The following is a 24,615-nucleotide window of genomic DNA, read 5'->3' as shown; positions in this document are numbered from 1 at the left end:
TGGAGGGGATGCCCAGTAACCCCTTTCCCTAAGACAACGGTCATTGCGTCAGGAGCCAAAACAGCTGAGGGTCTTAACTGTCTGAAGAGGCTATATTTGGGTAAGTTTTAAGTGTCCCTTACAGTCAGTTCAGGGTTATATAGCATCATAAAACTCCTACAGCTATAAGAGTACTTGGAAATTATCTATTGTGCTTGATTTAGGGGCAAGGAGAGGAAAATACAGAAAAGTTAAAAGGATAGCTTAAGGTCATGAAGCAATTTTGAGTAGAGGCAGAACTAAACTCCAGGCGCCTTCCCATTCCATTGTATGGTATTTCCCAGGGACACAAACAGGAAGCCTCAGTATCCTCAGCTAGTGATGACTATGGAAATGGTGTGTGGGCAATTCAAGTAGCAGACCCTTAGGCAACAGTAAGCATCCAGGTAGAGGGAAACCAGCAGTGCATGCAATATGACACTCCCAGAAACTGCATCGGTAACTTTCACTCCCAAGAGACACTTCCCCTAGAAGGGGCTAGAGTTTGAAAGCTTAGTGTGAGGCCACAGTTTCTGGTTTTGTGTGGCAGGACAGCTGGAGTTCCATCCTGGACTGCTAGTCCCTGAGATTCCCGTTTTAGTGCAGCAGAGATGAAGGTGGAGAGTGGCCAAAAATAGCAATAATCGAGCAGCGATGGGAGCAGTAGCCCCAGAGGGCATAATGTAAGCACATAGGAGTTCAGGAGGTGTGCCAAGGCTGGAGAGCAAATGGAATGTGGGCCTCAGCAGTCTGGTTCTGAAGTCTGCACCCTTACTCTTCAGCTGACGAACTCTCCAAAATGAAATGTCAAAAGAGTGGAGAATGGAGAAACAAAAATGGAGGTGGAACTTTCAGAGAGCTAGAAAGGAACAAGCAAGAGTTCCCTGAATTTCTCTGCAAACTACACAGGTCACGGGTTGGCAATTTTTTTTCTGTAAATTTTCAGATAGTAAATTTGGGCTTTGTGGGTCACATGGTCTCTATCACAATTGCTTTTTTAATGCAACAGTAGCTATAGACAATATCTAAAGGGATGGCCGTGGCTATTTCCCAATAACTTTAGTTATAGAAACAGGCAGCAAACCAGAGTTTACTAACCTCCAAAATAGATCCTTGTAGCTCCAATGGTGAGAGTTGGAAGAAAGAATCAAGAGTCTCGAAAAAAATCAAGTTTTCTAATTTCTTATTAAAGAAACTATTTTTATTTTTATCAGAGGAGTTTAAAAACAGTCATTTCCTTTATACTATTTTTTAAGTATGTTTTTTGTTTTGTTTTGTTAATCCTCACCCTAAGACATTTTTCCATTGTTTATTTTTTAGAGAGAGTGGAAGGGAGGGGGAGAGATAGAGAGAGAGAAACATCAATAAGACACATTGATTGGTTGAGGGGCTGGAGATCAAGCCTGCAACGAAGGTACGCGTCCTTGACCACAATTGAATCTGTGACCCTTTAGTCCATGGGCTGATGTTCTATCCACTGAGCCAAATTGGGTAGGACTAAGTATCTTTTTTATTTTATTTATTTTTTTGTTAATCCTCTCCTAAGGATATTTTTTCCATTGCTTTTCAGAGAGAGTGGAAGGAAGGAAGGGAGGGAGAAGAGAAAGAGAGAAACACCCAATATGAGAAAGACACATCCGACTGGTTGCCTCCTGCATGTGCCTTACTGGGGGTGGGGAGTGAACCCACAACCCACATATGTTCCCTTGACTAGGAATCGAACCCGAGACCCTTCGGTCCAAGGGCCAGTGCTTTAGCCACTTAGTAACACCAACCTGGGCTAAAGAATGTTCTTTTAAAAACTGATTTGAGAGAGAGAGGGAGAGAGAAATATCAATTGGAGATGGAGCCTGCAACCCGGGCATGTGCCCTGACAGGGAATCAAACTGGTGACCTCTTGGTAAATGGGACGATTATCAACTAACTGAGCCTCACAGGCCTTGGCTCTACATATTATTTTAAAGCTAAAATAGTAACTTTAATCCAAGAACATCTTATTTTATAATCTTAGACTTTTTATCCCAAATGCCCTTTCTTCCTTTCCAATTAAAATTGTTTAGATAAGAGTTCCCTCTGTGTCTTTTAGCTCCACTGAGTCCCCTTTCCTTGTATATGTGACCCTGTTTAAAGTCCTCAGCATCTTAGACTTGAAATTCTAAGTATTCCTTTTTTTTTTTTTTTTTTTTTTTTTGCTAAGTCTATAGATTGAAAATACAAATATAGCAGGTATTATCTGATATTTTTGGTCATCTTAATGATGAATCAAGTAGTTTGATCAGGTTATTTTTAAGTGAGAATGGCATATTTTATTAGTGGAATTCATGACATCTAGTTTCTTTCGAGGAAAGTCTGCCAAGCAGATAGCCTGGCTTCAAATCTCAGGTCCACCTTTTGTAAGTGTGATCTTGAGCAATTTATTCAGCTCTTGGAATCTCAATTTTCTTATCTGTAAAGTCATAATACTACCTACTCCATGGATTTGATGTGAAATTGTGCACATATAATACTTTGTTCTCTGTAGGGTGTAAATGATAAATAAATGAAAACTTATCATAACAGCAGTATGTAATGTTCCATTTACAAGGCCTAACACAATCTCACCACATTAATGACTCAATACCAAAATAGATACACCTAATGAACTGGTTCAAGAATGCCAGCATTGCGTTTATGTCTTTCTCCATGATTATGGATATTTTCCTTTGAAGTATTATTTTTTTTAAAATATATTTTATTGATTTTTTACAGAGAAGAAGGGAGAGAGATAGAGAGTTAGAAACATCAATGAGAGAGAAACACTGATCAGCTGCCTCCTGCACATCTCCTACTGGGGATGTGCCCGCAACCCAGGTACATGCCCTTGACCGGAATCGAACCTGGGACCTTTCAGTCCGCAGGCCGACGCTCTATCCACTGAGCCAAACCGGTTTCGGCTGAAGTATTATTTTTAAAAATAGTTTAAAGATACCCTTTCATAGGATTAAGAGCAGGATGCTCCCAAAATTTGCAAGAGGCAGAGTTGAAATCTCTTATTAGGTTTACCCTGGAGGCTTTATCTGTTCATGTTGGCATTAATCTCAGAAACTGATCCCCAAATAGTAAGGCTATATAGTAATCCAAATACAAGTTATATATTTTTTACCTGAAACATCATGTCTTTCAAAACATACTTTGGTTGAGGAGTCAAATTTCCAATTCATGGTGACTCCTTCATCCAATGTTATTGTAAAGAACTGGCAGGGTACATACTATAAATAAGTAAAATTTTACAGCCTACCACATAGAATGAATGTTTAGGCTGCCTCAGTATTAATATAAACACATTAATAAACTTTAGAGACTTTCCCAGTGTTTCCATAGAGTTCTAAGACCTTTGTAATAATGGACTGATTTCATAGACAATTGAGACCTGAGTGGTAATCTGGCAGAAAGACAAAGTAGTTCTATTTTTCTCTTCCCTAAATTTCCAGATACATGAGCTAAAAAGCTAAGCCCAGTTTCAAGCAGGACTGAAGAAACCACAATTTTATTTTTAAACAAAAGAAATAATACATTTTGGCCTAAAATAATCCCTCTAGAAGTTTAATTAACATGTCTATATTGGCTGAGCATAAAATGTTTGGGGAACTGAGTCAATATTGCAATGGAAGCTGGTTAACCATGCTTTAGAAAATGTCAACATCTATGAAAATAAGTCTGTCATTACCAACACCAACCTAAACCACATTTTAGTTTGTTTGAAAATCCCTACAACTATTTTGCATTGTCGGTGATGAGAACAATTTAGAGGTATTTTTTATCTAGAGCAGTGTTGATCTAGAAGATAAGATAAATTTAGGAGCCTGGTCAAATGCAACCCTCACTGACACACATTTTGTTTGGCATAGTGTCTTGGACCAACTCCCTCCTTTATAGATGAGAAATGAGGCCAGAGGTGGAAGGAAATAACCTCTTAGAGGCCATTACTGATAGTTAGTAGTGCCAGGATGGAATTCTGAACATTTTTATTAATTATTATCACTTTTAATTTATTTATAAAAATATTTTTTCATTACCCCCCTCCAACACACACACACACACATACACACACTCATTCATTTAATATTATTTTGTTACTTTTATCCTTAGATAAACACCTTCAATGCTTACCTTTAAAAAAAAGTGGTAAGAACAATTAATGTGGGATCTAGCCCCTTAACAATTTTTTAAGTATAAAATACAATATTGTTAATTGTAGACACTGTGTTGTACATGTACAGCAGATATCTAGAACTTATTTATCTTGTATAACTGAACTTTATACTGAGTAAACCATAGTTACCCTATTTCTCCCTTTCCTCACCCCCTGCCAACCACCATTCTACAACCTCTTCTATGAGTCTATTTTAGATCTCTCATATAAGTGGAATCAGGCAGCATTTATCTTTCTGCAACTGTCTTATTTCACCTATCATAATGCCCTCCAGGTTCATTCATATTGTCACATATGGCAGAATTTCCTTCTTTTTTTTTAGACTGAATAATATTTCATTGTATGTATCACATTTTCCTTATCCATTCATCCACTGATGAACACTGAGGTTGTTTCCATACCTTGTCTATTGTGAAGAATGCAGCAATGAACATGAGTTCTTTTGCTTATATACTCAGAAGTGGGATTGCTGAATCATATAGTAGTTCTACTTTTAATTTATTGAGGAACCTCTATGCTGTTTTACATAGTGGTTGTTTTCCATTTTCCATCCCACTAACAGTGTACAAAGGGCTACAATTGCTCCTTGCTAATACTTATCTTTTCTTTTTTATAATAGTCATTCTAAAAGGCATAAGGTAACACCTCATTGTGGTTTTGATTTGCATTTCCCTATTAATTGGTGATGTTGAACATCTTTTCATTACCTGTTGCCCATTGGTATATCTTCTATGAATAAATGTTTATATAGGTCCTTTGCCCATTTTTTTTCTATTGAATTGTCTAAGTGTCTTAGCTATTCTGAATAGTAACCTGTTGTCAGATACAAGGTTTGCAAATACTTACTCTCATTTCATAGCTTTTTCATTTTGTTCATTGTTTCCTTTGCTGTGCAGAATCCAGTGAATAAGATGAAATAGAAAAAACAGAACACTAAATTAGAATTTCCATAAGGTGAAATATTTCATTTTCTTTCTTTCTTTTTTTTTTTATAAACTGGAATCCTATCTAATAAAAGAGAAACATGGTAATTAGCCGTACCTCCGCTACCCTTCCCATTGGCTAATCAGGGCGATATGCAAATTAACTTCCAGCCAAGATGGCGGCCGGCAGCCAGGCAGCTTGAAGTGAACATGAGGCTTGCTTGCTTCAGTGACGGAGGACTCCAACGTTCCCCGCCTGCCGCTGCCGGCCTCTGAGCTTGCAGTTTGAAACACTGTTACAAATATAGAAGCTAAACAAAACCCCATAAACCTGCTTTCAGCCAGCCCAGGATCTCAGAGCTGGAGTTGAAACAGAATTTTGATTATAGAACCCAAACAAACCAGATACCTGCTTTCAGCAGCAGAGGCCTAAGAGCTGGAGCCAAGCCTCAGAGCTAAAGCTGGCCCAGAATTAAATAAAAGAAAAAAAGGAGTGGTTGGGAGCTTCAGTCACCCGCCAGCATGAAAACAGCCCTCAGCCCCTCACCCAGGCTGGCCAGGCACCCAAGCGGGACCCCCACTGTGATCCTGGACACCCTTCAGGGCAAACCAGCTGGCCCCCACCCGTGCACCAGGCCTCTATCCTATATAGTAAAAGGGTAATATGCCTCCCGGCACTGGCATCAGTGTGACAGGGGGTAGCGCCCAAACCCCCTGATTGCCCTGAGGCTCTGTGTGTGACAGGGGGCGGGGCCACAACCTCCCTATCCACCCTGCTCTGTTTGTGACAGGGGAAGGTACCCCAACCCCCTGATCGCCCTGCAGCTCTGTGTGTGACCGGGTGCAGCGCCCCAACCCCCGATCGGCCCTGCTCTGTGTGTGACAGGGTGTGGCGTTCCCCTCCCCCCGCCACGGGCCCTGCTCTGTGTGTGACAGGGGAAGGCGCCCCAACCCCCCCCGCCCCCCCACGGGCCCTGCTCTGTGTGTGACGGGGTAGAGCCATAGCCTCCCCATTGGCCCTGCCCTGAGTGTGACAGTGGCAGTGCCCCAACCCCCTGATAGGCCCTGCTCTGTGGGTGATAGAGGGTGACGCCCCAACAGCCCCACATGGGCCCGGCTCTGTGTGTGACGGGGTAGAGCCATAACCTCCCCATCCGCCTGGCTCTGTGTGTGACAGGGGGCAGTGCCCCAACTCCCCTATCGGCCCTACTCTGTAAGTGACGGGGGGAGCTCCCCAACCACCTGATGGGCCCTGCTCTGTCTGTGACAGGGTATGGAGCCTCAACCCCCCTGATGGGCCCTGCTCTGTGAGTGACAGGGGGCAGCGCCCCAACCCCCTGATTGGCCCTGCTCTGTGTATGACAGGGGGTGGTGCCACAACCTCCCCATCGACCCTGCCTTGAGTGTGACAGGGGGCAGTGCCCCAACCCCCCAATCGGCCCTACCCTGAGCGTGACTGAGGGTGGCATCGCAACCTCCCGATCCACCCTGCTCTGTGCATGACAGGGGGCGACGCCCCAACTCCCCAATCAGCCCTGCTCTGAGCCCCACCAGGGGCTGCACTTAGGGATTTGAGCCTGCCCTCTGCCACCCGGGAGCAGGCCTAAGCCAGCAGGTCGTTATCTCCCGAGGGGTCCCAGACTGCGAGAGGGCATAGGCCGGGCTGAGGGAGCGCCCCTCCCCCCTGAGTGCACAAATTTTTGTGCATCGGGCCTCTAGTTATAACATAAAAAGCCTGAGATACACATGCCAGGTAATCAATGCATTATCTCCCTGGATAGCAAATCTGTATGGGAAGACGAGCCACCACCAGCAGGTTGTTTATTAAACATGGACTCGACTCGGAGCATGGAAAGCAAGCTGGGAGGTCCAGGTATTTGGGGTCAGCAAATAATGATAACTTGAGATATCTCTTTGGGTGGGCCAGATGTTAGCATTTTCTCCTCTGAACAATACCAAAGAAGCCTCTGAAAGTAAGATAAGTCATTTTAACTAACACAACAGATATGAAGTGCTCCTTTCTTTTAGAGTTCTTTCTTGAGTATTGCTGCTGCGGTTTACTGCCAGTTTTGATCACTGCTACTATTACCAGGCTGTTGCTGGTTATCAATTATTCTAAGCAGACAGCATAAATGACACTGCACTTCTATTCTTACATTTTATCCTTACAGTTGTAGGGAAGGATATTGTTTTCCTGAGGTTACCTAACATAACAGAAATTTGGAGGAAGAGATTTACCCTTGGGACAGGAGACCAAATTGACTCAAGTACAGGAAACATAAGCCTCGAGGAACTAAGAGTCGTGCACGCAGTTTGAGCGCAAGCACTGAGGGAGGTGGAAAGCATACAATCAATTACCTTGGAAGTTGATTTTTAACAGTATCATATTATCATTAGCAGTAAAGGAGCAATTATCACAGTTAATAAAATCACATTAAAACATATAACAGATAAAGAAAGCACAATGGGAGATATTTAATGAGCTGTATTTCCTGCCAGACTTTATATTGGGTGTTAGATTATTTATAGGACATACGTTCTAGAAAAAAAACTGTTTTAATTGGAAACAAGCAAATCTGAAGACATTTGCTTCTTTGAAGCATTGTGGTCGTACATTGTTCTGGTAATTTATATGCCCTAGAAAAATATGCTAAGTTTCTTTCCTTAAGGTATATGTGGCCTTCTAAATATGTTTTTGTATTGCATTATTCTATTTTGTAAATAGAATTTTCCATTTGAATTTGAAATCAACCATTTTCTTAGTATTAGTGACAAATGTTACATCGTCCCATGACACCTTCTCTCTGCCCACCTCGGCCCCACTCTCTGGCCTCGCTTATTTATCTATCGCTTGCCGTCAGCCCTCAAAGTCTGGTCTATGTCCCTTCCCCACGACACTCTGTTATCTGCTCCCCCAAGCCACAGTAGCTTTTGCACTTGCTATATTGCTGTTGTTATTATTGACTCAACTTTCCCCATCTTTTGCATCTACCATTTCCATACACACTGTATACACACCGTAGTAGAGAATCCAAGTGGTACTATGATTTAAACTGAGTTTTCAAGCTGCGTTTGGCTAGATGAAAGCCCTGCTCAATTACTTAACAATGATACTAAACAGTCAACTTCTCTGGACGTGGGGTTCCTCATATATAAAATGAGATAAATAATAACTGTTTTGCAGGACTACTGTGAGGATAAAATTAGAGAAAGTTTACACGTCCCTGGTATCATGCTTCATACAGAACAGGTGCCCCACAAACAGTAGCTAATAAAAGTGCTGAAGAACTAAGTCTTTCTTTCTGGAAGGCAAGAAGGTCCTGCCTCTCACCCAGAGTCCCTGGTGCTCCACACGGCTCTGCACTGGCAGCTTGCCCCATCCTCCTTCCTGGGTTATTCTTTATCCACATCACAAGTCAGCCCAGGATTTCTCCGACTGTGCATCCCTCACCTGGGAGTGCGAGGAAAAGTGTAGATCCCACTGGTGCTGCAGGGATCCAGAAGCTATATTTTGACCACAAATGTTGCTGGTTCCAAGCCAGCATTAAGGACTGCTGTGTTAAAGAGCACCATCCTGGCCGCAGAATCAGCGGTTTCTCCAGTCACGTCACTTTGATCTTGCTGACCACTGTGGCAGCACGCTGCTCTTCCCACATTGATCTTGAGGCTAAGACAGGTTGAGCTTTAAGACTAGTGTCTCTCTCCAGTCCTTCTTTCTTTTGCTTCTGGACTTAGCACTCTAGAAGGAACTGTTTATATTGATGTCTTGGTTTGAACTGGGAGAAAAGAATTTCTGTGTAGAATTCTTTCTGCAGGCTTTTCCCTGGAGACAAACATCCCCCTGTGTCCGAGATAGTGGTTCTCCCAAGGTGTGGCGGCTCCCTCCCACTAGCGTTATTGGCATCACGTGGGAACATTTTAGAAATGCAGATTACCAGGCACCACTCTAGACATACTAAATCAAAACTCTGTCAGTGGAGCCTAGCAATCTTCAGTTTTCAAACTTTTTACTTGGGGATAATTGTAGCTTCATATGCACTTGTAAGAAACAATACAGAGAGATCCCTTGCACCCTTTACTCCATTTCCCCAGTGCAACATCTTGTACAATTATAGAGCAATGTCACAATCGGGATGTTGGCACTGACCGCCTTTACAGCCAAACATACTTCCTTTCTGCCCTCATCACCTCCTTAACTCTTAGCTACCACTAATATGTTATGAATTCTCACTTGTCATTTCAAGAATAGTATATAAATGGAATCATACAGTATATAAACTTTTGCAGGTTTTTTTTTTTTTTCAATCAACATGATTCTCTGGAGATTCATCTATCAGTGGTTCTCAACCTTCCTAATGCCGCGACCCTTTAATACAGTTCCTCATGTTGTGGTGACCCCCAACCATAAAATTATTTTAGTTGCTACTTCATAACTGTAATTTTGCTACTGTTATGAATCATAATGTAAATATCTGATATGCAGGATGTATTTTTAGGGGTCACGACCCACAGGTTGAGAACTGCTGAAGATGGTCAATCAATAGTTCATTTCTTTTCATTGCTGATCACATGAATGGATCACAGTTTATTTAACCATTCATCTATTAAGGACATCTGGATTTTCTTTTTTGACTATCACAAATAAAACTAATATAAACATTTGTGGACAGGTTTTTGTGTGAACATAAATCTTCATTTCTCTGAGATAAATACCCAAAGGTACAGTTGCTGGCTTGTATGATAGTTGCATATTAACTGTTTAAAGGAATTTACAAACTGCTTTCCAGAGTGACTGTATCATTTTACATCATATATATATATATATATATATATATATATATATATATATATATATACTAGAGGCCCGGTGCACAAAAATTTGTGCTCTTGGGGGGGCGAAGGGGGGGGTGTCCCTCAGCCCAGCCTGTGCCCTCTCGCAGTCTGGGACCCCTTGGGAGATAACGACCTGCTGGCTTAGGCCTGCTCCCTGGTGGCAGAGGGCAGGCCCAATCCATAAGTGCAGCCCCTGGTTGGGCTCAGAGCAGGGCCGATTGGGGAGTTGGGGCACCGCCCCCTGTCCTGCACAGAGCAGGGCGGATCGGGAGGTTGCGATGCCACCCTCAGTCACACTCAGGGTAGGGCCGATTGGGGTGTTGGGGCACCGCCCCCTGTCACACTCAAGGCAGGGTCGATGGGGAGGTTGTGGTGCCACCCCCTGTCACGCACAGAGCAGGGCCAATCAGGGGGTTGGGGAGCTCCCCCCTGTCACTCACAAAGTAGGGCCGATAGGGGAGTTGGCACACCACCCCTGTCACCCACAGAGCAGGGCTGATCAGGGGGTTGGGGTGCCACCACTGTCACACTCAGGGCAGGGCCGATGGGGAGGTTATGGCTCTACCTCATCACACACAGAGCAGGGCCCGTGGGTGGGGGGGTTGGGGCACCACACCCTGTGTCACACAGAGCCGCAGGGTGATCAGGGGGTTGGGGAGCTCCCCCCTATCAGGCACAGAGCAGGGCCGATAGGAAGGTTGGGGCACCGCACCCTGTCACACACAGAGCCGCAGGGCAATCAGGGGGTTTGGGCGTTGCCCCCTGTCACGCTGATCCCGGTGCCAGGAGGCCTCACGTCTCCGCTGATCCCGGTGCTGGGAGGCATATTACCCTTTTACTATATAGAATAGAGGCCTGGTGCATGGGTGGGGGCTGGCTGGTTTGCCCTGAAGGGTGTCCTGGATCAGGGTGGGGGTCCCCACTGGGGTGCCTGGCAAGCCTGGATGAGGGGATTGCCAGGCACCTGTTTGCAGCTGGTCACACACCCTTCAGGGTGGGGGTCCCCACTGGGGTGCCTGGCCAGTCTGGGTGAGGGGCTGAGGGCTGTTTTCAGGCTGGTGCGTGACAGAAGCTCCCAACCGCTCCTTTTTTTCTTTTTTTTAATTCTGGGCCAGCTTTAGCTCTGAGGCTCCAGCTCTTAGGCCTCCGCTCCTGAAAGCAGGTATCTGGTTTGTTTCAGTTCTATAATTGAAACTCTGTATCAACTCCAGCTCTGAGATCCCAGCCGGCTGAAAGCTGGTTTCTGGGATTTGTTTAGCGTCTATATTTGTTATAATGTTTGAAACTGCAGGCTCAGAGGCCGGCAAGGCAGGCGGGGAACGTTGCAGTCCTCCATCACTGAAGCAAGGAAGCCTCATGTTAGTTTCAAGCTGCCTGGCTGCTGGCTGCCATCTTGTCTGGCAGTTAATTTGCATATCTCCCTGATTTGCATATCGCCCTGATTAGCCAATGGGAAGGGTAGCGGTCGTACGCCAATTACCATGTTTCTCTTTTATTAGATAGGATATACTTATTAAAGTCTATTGGCACCATTTTAACAATTTGAGTGAAGGATAGAAAACATACTTCCCATTATGTTCTTTTACCTTCCTTATTTATAATTGTTTTAAGTATTTCTTCTACATACATCAAGAACCACATCTACAACACAGATGATGTTATAACTTTTTATTTACTCATCAAAAATAATTTAGAAAATTTGAGATGAAGAGAAAAGACTATTGTGTTTATCCAAGATTTCTGCTTATCTTGTTCTTTCTCCCTTTTCAATGTTCCAAGGTTCCTTCTTTTATAGATTTCTTTCTTTTATAGAGATAGATCTTCCTTTAGGCATTCTTTGTAGGTCTGCTCAAAACAAATTATCTCAATTTTATATCATTTGAGAATATGTTTATTTTCTCTGATTTAATGAAGGATATTTTCTCTGGGTATAGGATTCTGAGTTGATATTTCTTTTTCTTTTAACCACTGAAAAATATTGTGTTACTTCTTCCTGACCTTCATGTTTTCTGATGATAAACTTGCAGTCATTTGAATTGTTTTACCCCCATAGATAAGGTGTAGTTTTTTCCTAGCTGCTATCAAAATATTTTCTTTGACTGTAGTTTTCAGAAGTTTAATTATGATGTGTTTCAGCATGGATGTCTTTGGGTTTATTTTGTTTGGAATTCTTGCCAAATTTGGGAAATTTTTAGCTATTATTATTATTATTAGTAGTAGTACACTTTTTAGCTTCTTCATGTTTCTCCTCTTCTTTGGGACACAAAAATTTGATCTTTTTGTTTATTTCCATAGTTCTTGAGGCTCTGTTCATTTATTTCCTTCTCTCTCTCTCTCCTTCATTCCTTCTTTCATTCCTTTCTTTGTTTCTTCCTTCTTTGTTTCTTTCCCTTCCTTCCAGCTCCTCTTTGTTGTTCATATTGGGTAATTTCTATTGCCCTAACTTACAGTTCATTGATTCTTCCTCTGTCCTCTTCTTTCTACTATTGATTCCTATCCACTGAACTCTTTAATTTCAGCTATTATGATCTCCACTTCTAAAATTTCCATTTGGTTCTTCCTTTATTATTTTGCCAAGGCTTTCTGTTTCTTTGCTGAGGCTTTTGTAGAGACAGTGTGTCACCTTGTTACTGACAGGTGAGAGTAGGAGTTCATGTTCTCTGCTCGGCCTCCATTGACACTCTTTGGAGTGGGGGTGTCTCTCTTTAGTTCTGGGCATGGATGGAATTTAAGCTCCTCACATGGTTTCCTCTGACATTGTGGTGAGAATTATCTCATCACTGTTGTGTAATGGGTCAAGGTGCTGACTCTCTACTAGGCCTCCTCTGAAAACATCTCAGTCAAGAGAAGGAACATCTCATTACTGCTAGATGGTGGTGGAAGCCAGGATCTCCACATGGTCTCCACTGACATGGATGGGAGCTCATTATTGGCTGGAGGGGAAGGAAGTCTGGTTGACCTTCTTTAATACCACCCAGCAGGGGCTTGAGATGGTTCATTATAACCTTGTAGGATGAAGGTCTAGGATCCCCACTCAGCCTTTGCTTGCCTGGGTAGAGGTGTGGCCACAAATTTTTTTCGGTGGTGTTTTGTTGGAATTAAACTGTGGTTTTCTAAAAGTTTCTGTCTTTCTGGGTTGCCCCTTTCTGAATCCTTTTGTTGAAGCTTTTCTTTTGTCTGAGACATAGGCATTTCCTGGTTGCTGGTTTCTTCCACTCCATGTCTGGGTTATATGAGGCAAAAAGGAAACTCAGAACTCACACATCACTGTGTCCTTCCTTGGGTCCCAAGATCTTATTCCTCTACGGGAGAGAGAGAGAGAGAGAGAGAGAGAGAGAGAGAGAGAGAGAGAGAGAGAGAGAGAGAGAGAAAGGAAGAAAGAAAGAAAGAAAGAAAGAAAGAAAGAAAGAAAGAAAGAAAGGAAGGAAGGAAGGAAGGAAGAAAGAAAGAAAGAAAGAAAGAAAGAAAGAAAGAAAGAAAGAAAGAAAGAGAGAGAATTCCAGTGGGAGGGTGAGAGGAATAGGGAAAAGTATGTCAACTCCATCATCACTGAAGTAGAAGTCACCCAGTATGCATTTTAATAAGCCCCTCCAGGTGACTGAGATGCATACTAACATTCTCAAGACACTCTTTTTGTTTTCATACTTCCCTTTTTTTTTTCTATCACAGTTGTGGATAAAGAAATGAGCATCTGTGTTTAACATGAAAAGTTTTGGGTCACTTACTATCTTAGTAGAAAAACGCTTCCCTTATCTGTAAATCCTTTTATAACTCCCTGTTGTGCATGGGCCTTACATCAGTTTAAACCGAAGAGTTTGACTAGTTTGAGAGGTGACTAGAAGGATTAGTGAGGGTGGGTTTCAGTGTCCCAGGTCAGACAGAGAACACAGTCAAGAGAGGCCTTTGAGTGCGGTGCCTTAGGCCAGAGTTTGTGGTTCATACTGTACATGAAAAAACAGTCAGAAAATGTGGTTCTGATTTGAAAATTATTCAGAAATGTGGCTGAGCCTCCTCAAAAACAAAGGGGGAATGCAGTAGTTATTCCTATCATGGGCATGTTTACCCCATGCTTCTTTCCTTCCCAAGGAGGGTAGATTGGAAATTAGCAGTTACTGGGAATCTCCTAGGGAAGCTGTCTAGTTGGAACAACATTATAGAAGATAGAAATGACATTTTTGGCCTTAGACACTCTGTCATTAGATCAATAAGATTGCCTTAGTAATATTTTTTTCAGATTACAATGCAATAGTTATTATTGGAATTTCCCAACAACACTTTGTATGAATAGAGTTCCTTTATTTTTTTGAAGTCAAGATTAGTCATTAAGAAATTATTCCTTTGCTGTTAACAGACTATCATGTTGTCCTCCTTAACAGATGGAGAAATGAAGGAAGTGAGGTAAAGATATTTAATTATCAACAATTACTTGTTAAAGTTTGTTTAAAATAACTGTGCAGCAAGTGATGCTCATAGGTCTTTATATATCCTAATTTTTTAAGGTTGTCTCATTTGTACCCATGGGATTTTAATGTATGGAGGTGACTGAGGAATAACACAGACAGGCCAATGCCAATGAAAGAAGAAATTATTTCTTGCATTTCCCAGAGGTGGGAGCATGCCTTGCCACATAGGGCTACAGGAGAAGCAACAGGGTTGGTCAGGAAGCAATAGCAGGAGTGAGAGGAAAGCCTAGGATGGAGTATTTATTGGGGTTTCCACAGGAAAGGCAAGGAGGGCAGAGTAAAATGTTTAGGATTGGCAAATTTGAATAATTTCAAGAGCTGTGGGCTATAGAGGTGGTCTCTGACTGTCTGGCTCTGGGACTAGGGCAGGGGAAATATTGGCCTGGTGCGGGAGTTAGATGAAGAGGGTGGTTGGGGGTATAGACTCAGAATAGGTTAGTTTGCATATGAAAGGCAGGCTCCCAAGTAAGTTGTTTACTATCTTTAGGAACTAACTAGTCCTGAGAGAAACAGTCTCTCCCCAGGTCTATAAGGCCCACCAAGATGTCAAAACATGATTAACACAAATGTGGACACTGAAGCATGGACTGGCCCAAGGTCACACAGCTGGGAAGTGGCAGAGCCTAGACATGAACCATCTCCTGTACCTCTGAAGATCCCTCACAGCTTCAGCTTGGATGCTCCCTGGTTTTTGTCATTATGCCACACTCGCTTTAATGATCTCAGGCATAATGGCTGATGGGATATGAAAATAGAGGTGCTTTGAAAGAGTGTGAAGAAAAGAGCAAAACCCTTGAACCTAGATGCTGAAAGACAAAGCTAATAGACTGACATCATTTTGCTTGGTGAAGAGAAGGGGGAGGTGTGGTCATGGTTTGTGAAGGAGAGTGATACACTGAACTGTGAGGAATTGGGGTTTATCCCTACCTCCACATGAAGGACTCAGAACAGAAATAAAAAGGTGTCTAGGAATATTGATTATAAAACAGTGGTGGATTGCCAGTTAAGGGCACTAATCTATTCAGGAAACAGTTCTTCACCTTCCCCCTTCTCATCAGTGCTTATCTACTATTCTTTTTTTAAAAAATACATTTTTTATTGATTTCAGAGAGAAAGTAAAAGGGAGAGAGAGGTAAAAACATCAATGACGAGAGAGAACCATCATTGGTTGGCTGCCTCCTGTACTCCCTCTACTGGGTATCGAACCCATAACTCCAGCATGTGCCCTACAAGGAATTGAACTGTGACCTCCTGGTTCATAGGTCGACGCTCAGCCCTAAGCCACACTGGCTGGGCTTATCTACTATTCTTATTTCTATATAATAATTAAAGTGCACAATGATCTTGAATCATATCTTCACACCTTTTGTTTTTATAGCTGTAGGCTACTTAATGATGGGGACATGTTCTGAGAAATGTATTTTTTTACAATTTCATCATGTGTGAACATAAGTGCACTTATATAAACTTAGATGGTATGACCTCCTATACATGTAGGCTGAATGGTACAGACTATTGCTGCTAGGCTACAAGCCAGTATATCAGGTTACTGCACAAAACAAGATTAAATCAAGCACAAGAGAAAATGGTGCAATCAAGAGACATCGTAAACATGAGGTGTATGAGGCATAACACAGCATACTATTTTATTTTATTTTTTTTTAAAAAAATATATTTTATTGATTTTTTTACAGAGAGGAAGGGAGAGAGATAGAGAGTTAGAAATATCGATGAGAGAGAAACATCGATCAGCTGCCTCCTGCACATCTCTTACTGGGGATGTGCCCGCAACCCAGGTACATGCCCTTGACTGGAATCGAACCCGGGACCTTTCAGTCCGCAGGCTGACGCTCTATCCACTGAGCCAAACCAGTTTCGGCGACAGCATACTATTTTAAAACTAAAGTTTTTAATAGAGTATACTCTAAAATAATGATTAAAAAGTATGCTATGTAATAAAAAGGTAATATGCAAATTGGTCCATGAGGGTGTCCCCATAATGACCTATTTGCATATTGATGTGTGCGCAGCAGGGGGCCAGCGGCCAGAGCCAAGTTCCCTGGGTTCTGAGGAGAACACCTGACAGGAGCCCAGAATGCAAAGCAGGAAGAGGAAGTGGCCACAGGGGGCCACTGCACAGACACCCTACCCCAGCCCTCTCACCCCCGGTGGGACGGGGAGGCTGACGGAATGGGAAGAAGACCCAGCCTCAGAGGTAACTGCAGCCCCACCTCCAACTCCCGATCTCTTCCCCCGCCACCCCCGCCAGGGGCACCCACAACAAGAGCACTCTGGTGACCACCTATTAGTGCCCCCGAGGCACCCAGGGCCCATGGCCCCCCGCTGCCAGGCTCCCTCCACTGGGGCCGGGCACTCCTCTCCTCCCTACAACTCCAGACCCGGGTGGAGGCAGGCCTGAGTGACCGCTGAGGGCCAGACCCTTCTCTCCCCCCGCCCTCCCCCCACAGCACAGCTGAAGCATGCTGAACCTCGCTGGGGGCGCAGCTAAAACCGCTCTCCTAGCCCGCCTGGCTCCATCCTGGCCTGGCCCCCACCCTGCTCCAGGAGATTGGAGCCCCGTTCTGAGCAGGTACAGCTGCAAAACAGCCACATACATTTTTTAAAAAATATATATTTTATTGATTTTTTTACAGAGAGGAAAGGAGAGGGATAGAGAGTTAGAAACATCGATGAGAGAGAAACATCGATCAGCTGCCTCCTGCACACTCCCTACTGTAGATGTGCCCGCAACCAAGGTACATGCCCTTGACCGGAATCGAACCTGGGACCCTTTAGTCCACAGGCCAAGGCTATCTACTGAGCCAAATCGGTTAGGGCAGCCACGTACAATTTAAAGAATGGCACCAAGTGGGAAGGTTTGACAGTTATTCCCCCTTCAGCCTCACCACCCCCCTAGCGCCCCCTAACTCCCTGCCTGCCACCAGCGCCTCCAGGGATGACCACCGCTACAGGGCTGCTGCCAGAATCCACCCCTCCAAGGCCTGCAGGACCCTCTACAAAGCTTCCATAACTACAGTCCCAAGAAATAATCATGCCCTCCTCCCCTAATCAGCACCTGCTATCTTCAAGGGTATATGTGGGCAGGTGGGGGCGAGCAGGCTGGCAGGGCAGGGGGGAGGGGCGGGAAGTTGGGGGCAAGCAGACCAGCAGGGGGGGCAGTTGGGGGCAATCAGGCAGGCAGGCAGGTGAGCGGTTAGTAGCCAGAGGTTCCAGATTGAGAGAGGGATGTCTGACTGAAGGTTTAGGCCCGATCCCTGTGGGGACATCCCCCGACGGGTCCCAGATTGGTGAGGATGCAGGCCAGGCTGAGGAACACCCCCCCCCCCATGCACAAATTTCATGCACTGGGCCACTAATAGTATAATAAATACACAAACTAGTAACATAGTTGTTTATTATGATTATCAATTATGTACTATACATAATTGTATGTGCTATACTTTCATACAACTGGCATTGCAGTAAGTTTGTTTATGCCAGCATCACCACAAACAATGTCTGCACTATGATAGTTATGAAATCACTAAGTGATAGGAATTTTTCACCTCTATTACAATCTTATGGGACTATCATGGTAAAATGAGAATCATCATTGACTGAAACCTTGTTATGAGGTGTATGACTGTATATTATTTTACTGTCTTCTCACATTTATGAAGGGTTTGGATTTTACTCTACTAAACTCATTCTAAATAATTTTTAACTAGATTCCAAATTTCTAATCATTGAGATAGTGAGAAATGCATTACCAGTTATAGGATATGGGGTTGATTGGGTGTGGTCAAGGTCCTGCATTTCCAAGGTCACACAAGAGAATAGTTTCCTGTCTTCAATATGATAATTACAAAGATCATTACAAAAGCAGAGGATTCTGTTTCTGTATGGCCCCTTTAAATCTGGGTGGCTTTGCTATACCTGCACCAAGCCTAGGCACAGAAGTAGCAGTCTTACTGTCTAGTGCACAGCCTTTCAAGGAGTCAGGGTAAATCCTACTATTTCATCAGGTACTACTTTCTTCTTCCCTAGTTTGTAGAATCTCCCTACCAAAGATATAAAATTGTTCTGCCAACTTTCCAAACCCAAAGGCCTTTCCCTTCTTCCTCCTCTCATTCATTTCCAGAATCAATTCAAATTTTCAAAAACAAGTCAATAAGAGGCACTATCTTTGAGTAACTTCTACCTTTGGCTTTGGAACTCAAATTCAGTGAACCCCAAAGCCTTCCTTATTTTAATGAGAAAAGAAAAAATTCATTGAGAACAAAAATGTAAATTAGTGTCTCAGTAAACCACTCTGCCATCATTTTCATAAACTCAGAGAAAGGTTATATATCCCACATCAACAAGGTGCTGCAAATCTATTCTTGGTGAGACTTAAACCTAAAATTGCCATCTGCCATCAACCTGCTGCCTCCAATAAAGGGCTTTGTAACTGCTAGAGACCAGCTGGTCATCTCTCTCATTATTCAATGCAAATATATTAAACAAAGAGAATATAACATGAATTAACATTTCCAAAATACAATGCCACATTAAAAAAAAAAATCCTAAATACCAACAGAATGCAGTTTTGGCCATGGGACTAAGCACAGCTTGTTGGAACTCATTTTGTTTGTTATAACTAAGCCAGTGCGGAATGATTTCTCCTTTTCCAATGTGTAATGGTTCATTTCATGCATGGAACAACTGTAATGAAAGCAGCTCTTTACTAACTCTTCGTCTTTTGGCTTTAAATTACAATTAAAATAACATTACTCAGATCTCAGTTGTCCCCCATCTTTACCTCTGATACTTAGGTTATGGTATCTATCTAAAATTCTTTTCCACTTATAGAAATACATGAGAAACTGAGAAAATCAATTTAAATGATGAAAGTGTGGGTGGGAGAGAAACAGATAGTATTTCAAAAACTCAGTGATTGCAAAAAGCTTTTAAACAGAAGCAACAACCATCATGAAATGCATCAATAAAGGAATTAAATACCTGGGAGGCAGCCAAAATATATAGTTGCAGGCAAGTGACTAAAGGGTGTTCATAAATTTACATCCCATTATGGGGGACAATCAAGGTTAGGTGTTATGGCCAAACACCTTGTTACGTGTTTGAAAACAAAACAGATGGCTTCCGCACCATTTAAAGTGGGGGTGGTGGGCAGTTCTCTTTTGTGGACCCTCGGGCCATACGGGAGAAGGCAGCAGCAAACTCTTCACTCTCCAAATCCACCCCCATCTGGGATTTTTCTTCTTCCCCTTCATGAAAGCCAAGCCATGACTGTTCAAAGTATGCAGAAATATAGGTCAGCAATAGCAAACGTGGATGAGCACCCATTCCCTGCTACCATTCTTTCTTTCCCCACCACAATTTAGGTCAAGATCATCAATCATACGAAGGTCACAGTTCTCAATCTCCTCTCCCTCACTTTGATTAAAACACTCCTGCAAGAACCATCTACCTAAAATGCAAATCTGAACCTGTCAATCCATTTTATGACTCCCGATTGCCTACAGAATGAAATCCAAGTTTTTAGAATGTTTTCCTTCTGTTCTCTTTTTTTAATCTTATTTGTTTTATATCTACATCTGGCCCCCTACTTTATTTTGCGAAACCTACAAGTGAGATGCAATGCATAGCCTCTCTCTGATAGTTTTCCAAAATTTTTTATCTTTATGTGATCAGGGTCCATTTATGTTGCTTGCAGTACAACTCAGATCTGCAGAAACAACAAATTCCTTCATGATCTGTTACTTGTTTTTTCTCTTCAATAATTTCTTGCCACTCTCAACACTTTGTTTAACCCTGTCCTCCAAATCTACTTGAAGCTCAGTGATGCATTACGCTCTTTCTCCTCCAGGCATTTGTACCTGCTAGTCCATCCTCGGGATTCTTACACATTCTTCAGCTTAAATGTTGGCTCCTTGGGTAAACTTTCACTGCTATTCAACCAATAGGGTGTCTTCTCTAATAGGGTTGTATCCTTACTCCTCTATCAATACGCAAGCCACCTGCTCACCTTGTCAAGTTGTCCTTTGACTGTAAGTTCCATGAGGATACAGACTTTTTACTTAAAAACATGTATTCATTCATTCATTCTATATTTTATTATTATTTCTTTATTATTTCAAAGCGGACATCGGAAAAATAGTAATCCCTCAACAAGTAGGTTGTCAAATTAATTGTAAGGTACCTAAATGTGCATAGTTTCTTTTTTAAAAAAAATAGTAATGTAGACCTGAATATTATGTACAGGATGAGGTTTTCTACTTTTCAATTATTCACATATCATCTTTACAACCCTTGTCTACTCTAATAATGCCTGTACTATTATCTACTTAAGTGTTTTCTTTAAATAAATTCATTTTTATTAAAATAAGTTTATTTAAAAAGGCAACATTATGCCGAAACCGGTTTGGCTCAGTGGATAGAGCGTCGGCCTGCGGACTGAAGGGTCCCGGGTTCGATTCCGGTCAAGGGCATGTACCTGGGTTGCGGGCACATCCCCAGCAGGAGATGTGCAGGAGGCAGCTGATGGATGTTTCTCTCTCATCGATGTTTCTAACTCTCTCTATCTCTCTCCCTTCCTCTCTGTAAAAAATCAATGATATATTTTTTAAAAAGGCAACATTATGTCACTCTGTAAGTAAAAACAGCATTATTTGCCAGCAATAGAAGATGCAGGTTAATGCAAATTAAAAGCAATACAAAAATATTAAAAATTTATGCAAAAATACTAATATTAAAAATGTGTATGAGCTTTGAAATTTGTCTTGTGTTCAATCAGTGGTATACATGCCACACTTTGGAGCCAGTGTGTTATATTGTATAAACCATCTATGGCCTTGTTTTGAGCTAATCTCTGCCTGCACACTTCACAGGGTTGTTAAGGTAAACATGTGAGGTCAAATTAATCTCTTCTTACAAACTGTAAAGTTCTACCCAAGGGTGAATGGTTATTAGTTTTATTTCATTTCTATTGAGAAAGGCAAGCAGACGAAGAAACAAGATCAGGAAGAAGTCTGTGGGGAGAGTCATATTTCATTCCTACAGTTGCTTGTAAAGAACTAACTCAGGTTTTACTTAGACTTTCAAAGCTATTCCAGGAAGTTGTTCATGTCACTTATTCATTATCAAAGTGATTTTTAAGATTATCAAGTTGAAAAAGGTTCATTATAAACTAAGTCATAATTTCAGTCTCAGGGAGTGTGTTAGTGTGATACAAAAGTTATTAGTACATTAACTCTACCACCAATATAAATCTTTATTTAAAGATAGAGAAAATATGCACACAAAGTAAAACCTCACAAAAATATACATTATACTTAAAAAAAAAAAAGCCCTAAATGATTCTATTACAAAGACGTTTCAGTCCCATCTATGATATTCATATGTCTAGTTTTGAATGCGCTTATTAAAAATATGATGGGAGTTAGGTTTCCTTGGTCTCTCCCATGTATACATGTTGTTAAACATTTGTATATTCACTCCTGTTAAAAGTAGAAATAAAAGCAGAGGGAAGGTGGGGGTGGAGGGTAGGTGGGAGTGATTAAAGGGGGCACTTACATATATATGTGCATAACCCATGGACACAGACAATAGAGTGGTGAAGGTCTGGGAGTGGTGGGTGCAGGATGGAGGGGGTTAATGGGAAAAACAAACAAACAAACAGGACATCTGTAATACTTTCAACAATAAAGATAAATTTAGAAAAATGAATAAAAAACATAAATAAAAAACACGATGAACACCCACAAACCCAGTATCCTTAACAATTTTTTACATCTACCTGCTTTCCCTTATTTCGCTTCTTGAATTTATCCTTATCATTCCCTTTATCAGTAGCTTCCTTCTCCTTATGTTTTTTTTTAAACATTTAAAATTTTTAAGATTTGTTTATTTTTAAATTGAATTTATTGGGGTGACATTGGTTCACAAAACCATACGGGTTTCAAGTGTACAACTCAATAAAACATCACCTGCACACAGCATCATGTGCCCATCGCCAAAAGCAAAGTTGCGTCTGTCCCCATCTACCTATCCCCCCATTCCTTTGCCCACCTCTACCTAACCCCCACCCTCCTTTCCCTTTGGCTTTCACCCCACTGTTGCCTAAGTCACTCTATAATCCAATTAAATCAGACTGTGGGGGTTCGGGGAAGTGAGGAGCAGGCATCAGTGTTATTTTGAAATCTCCCTGTATTAGGGCCAAAAATAGAATATTGGGACTAGCTATAGTTATAAGAAATATTAATCATGCTCTGTTAACTGATGATTGCCTTGTTCTGATTAAAGAAAGGACATTCTAACCTGGCTTCGAGTTGTACACTCCAGGGACCCAGGAGTCAACCTTGGACCTGGTGTCAACCTTAAAATGCAAGTCCATTCTCATTCAAGAACTGCCTATTATTATGGAAAGATTAACAACCATGTTGCCCAAACAATAGAGTCCAGCCCCAGCCCGCATTGCCTACTTCCCCATGCTAGTAATCCCTACTTCCCCATGTAATCTTTGTCCTACCCAATACAAGCAGCTGGTTTATAAGGGGTTACAGGGCAGATTTTGGTGGGTGATCTGCTGCTCTCCCATTCCTCTTGCATTGTTGGAATAAACGCTCATATATGATTCAACCCCATCTCTGCTTAATTGGCTCAAGTAGTGACAGGCAGCCCAGACCCATTGGTCATCTGATTACACATGGGGATTACAATATACAGCCAAGATTGAAAACCACTGCTCCAAGCCATGTGATCTAACCTGTATTTTAATCATTCATTCTTAAAATGAGCATAACATGTGGGCTGACTACGTTCAATGCAGGAGAGGGAAGTCATTCAGGAAACAATATCAAACAAACATTTAAAATAGGCATGAAGTAAAAAATTAAAATCCACAACCATTTCAAAAACAGGAGTCCACTAAGCAAAACAGTTTACCAGAAACCACACAACCCCCCAAATTGCCTTATTAAGAGGTAGATACAGCTGCTTCTACTTGAAACTGTTGTCTTGCTTTTTACATCTCTCTTCAAAGTAACATTTTGAAGGCTCTTCCTCACTCCACCCACCCCAACCTTTACCGCTAAGCTCTAGAAAGAATTAGAAAATGAATGATAACTAGAACTAAGATTTTTGTAAGGAAATCCATTTTCTCATCTTCTAAGGCACTTTTCTACTGTTCCTTCCAGTCCTTTCCACAGCATACCACTCCCTCGCATTGCATAAAGAACTCTATTTGAAAACTATAGTAGGGTGTTTGCCCTTCCTTTAAGAAAGTTTAATCTACAGCAGTTTATTATTCAGTGTTTATCTAGTAAATATTTGTTGAGCAGGTGCTACGTGTGGTGCACTTGGCTAGGTAATGGATTGTGGAAACAAATAAGGCATAGTCTGCAATCTGTTGGAAAGATGGATTTCCAAACAAATACTTTCTTTTACAAAATTAATTTAATTTTTAAAATCATGCTACAGCTATATGTTTTAAAATCCAAAAAGTATAAAAGTAAAAAGTCTTCCTTCCACCATTGTCCAGTTCACAAACACCCTGTCAGAGACACCTAGAGCACAGCGCAGCTATGCCAGAGCACTGCTGCTCTGAGTCCATTTGTCTTCTGAATTCTGCTTGACTATGCCAACTATCAAAGCAGGTTCCTTCTTAAACCCTGCCCATTGTGCAACTGTTGGGGCTGAGACCTTCTGCCAGGGCCTGGACCTTCTTGGATGCTGGGTGGTAGATGGAGAAACCATGAGAAATGGTGGGTATATAAAAATGAGTCTTTATTGTAGAAGCCAGTGGCCATATAGCCATCAGACAAAACAGTCCTGTAAGTGCACACTGGCTGATAAAGCAAATACACCTTTCTCACAAAGCATCATTAGTCTCTGTACCCACAGTCATTATCTGAGCAACCACACACTGCCCCTAGACTCATCACCTCACATAGTAGCAGCACCTGAGCTCTCTGCCTCAAAAACTTCTCCAACCTCTCCAGCCTTTCCTGCATACATAGTTTCACACGGTAGCTACATCCTCTGTGCCTACCTCAGCTTCTCCAGCGCACTCAGTACCATGTATTATACCACTTAGACAAAAGAAGCTTCCTGCCAATAGTGACATCAATCATTTGGGTTATAGAAGGGCACATGTGCGCAGTATACCATGAGATCCCTGTGGCCT

Source organism: Myotis nattereri, assembly GCF_964212035.1.
Source record: "Myotis nattereri genome assembly, chromosome: 2".
Lineage (NCBI taxonomy): Eukaryota > Metazoa > Chordata > Mammalia > Chiroptera > Vespertilionidae > Myotis > Myotis nattereri.
This window is presented reverse-complemented; position numbering follows the sequence as displayed.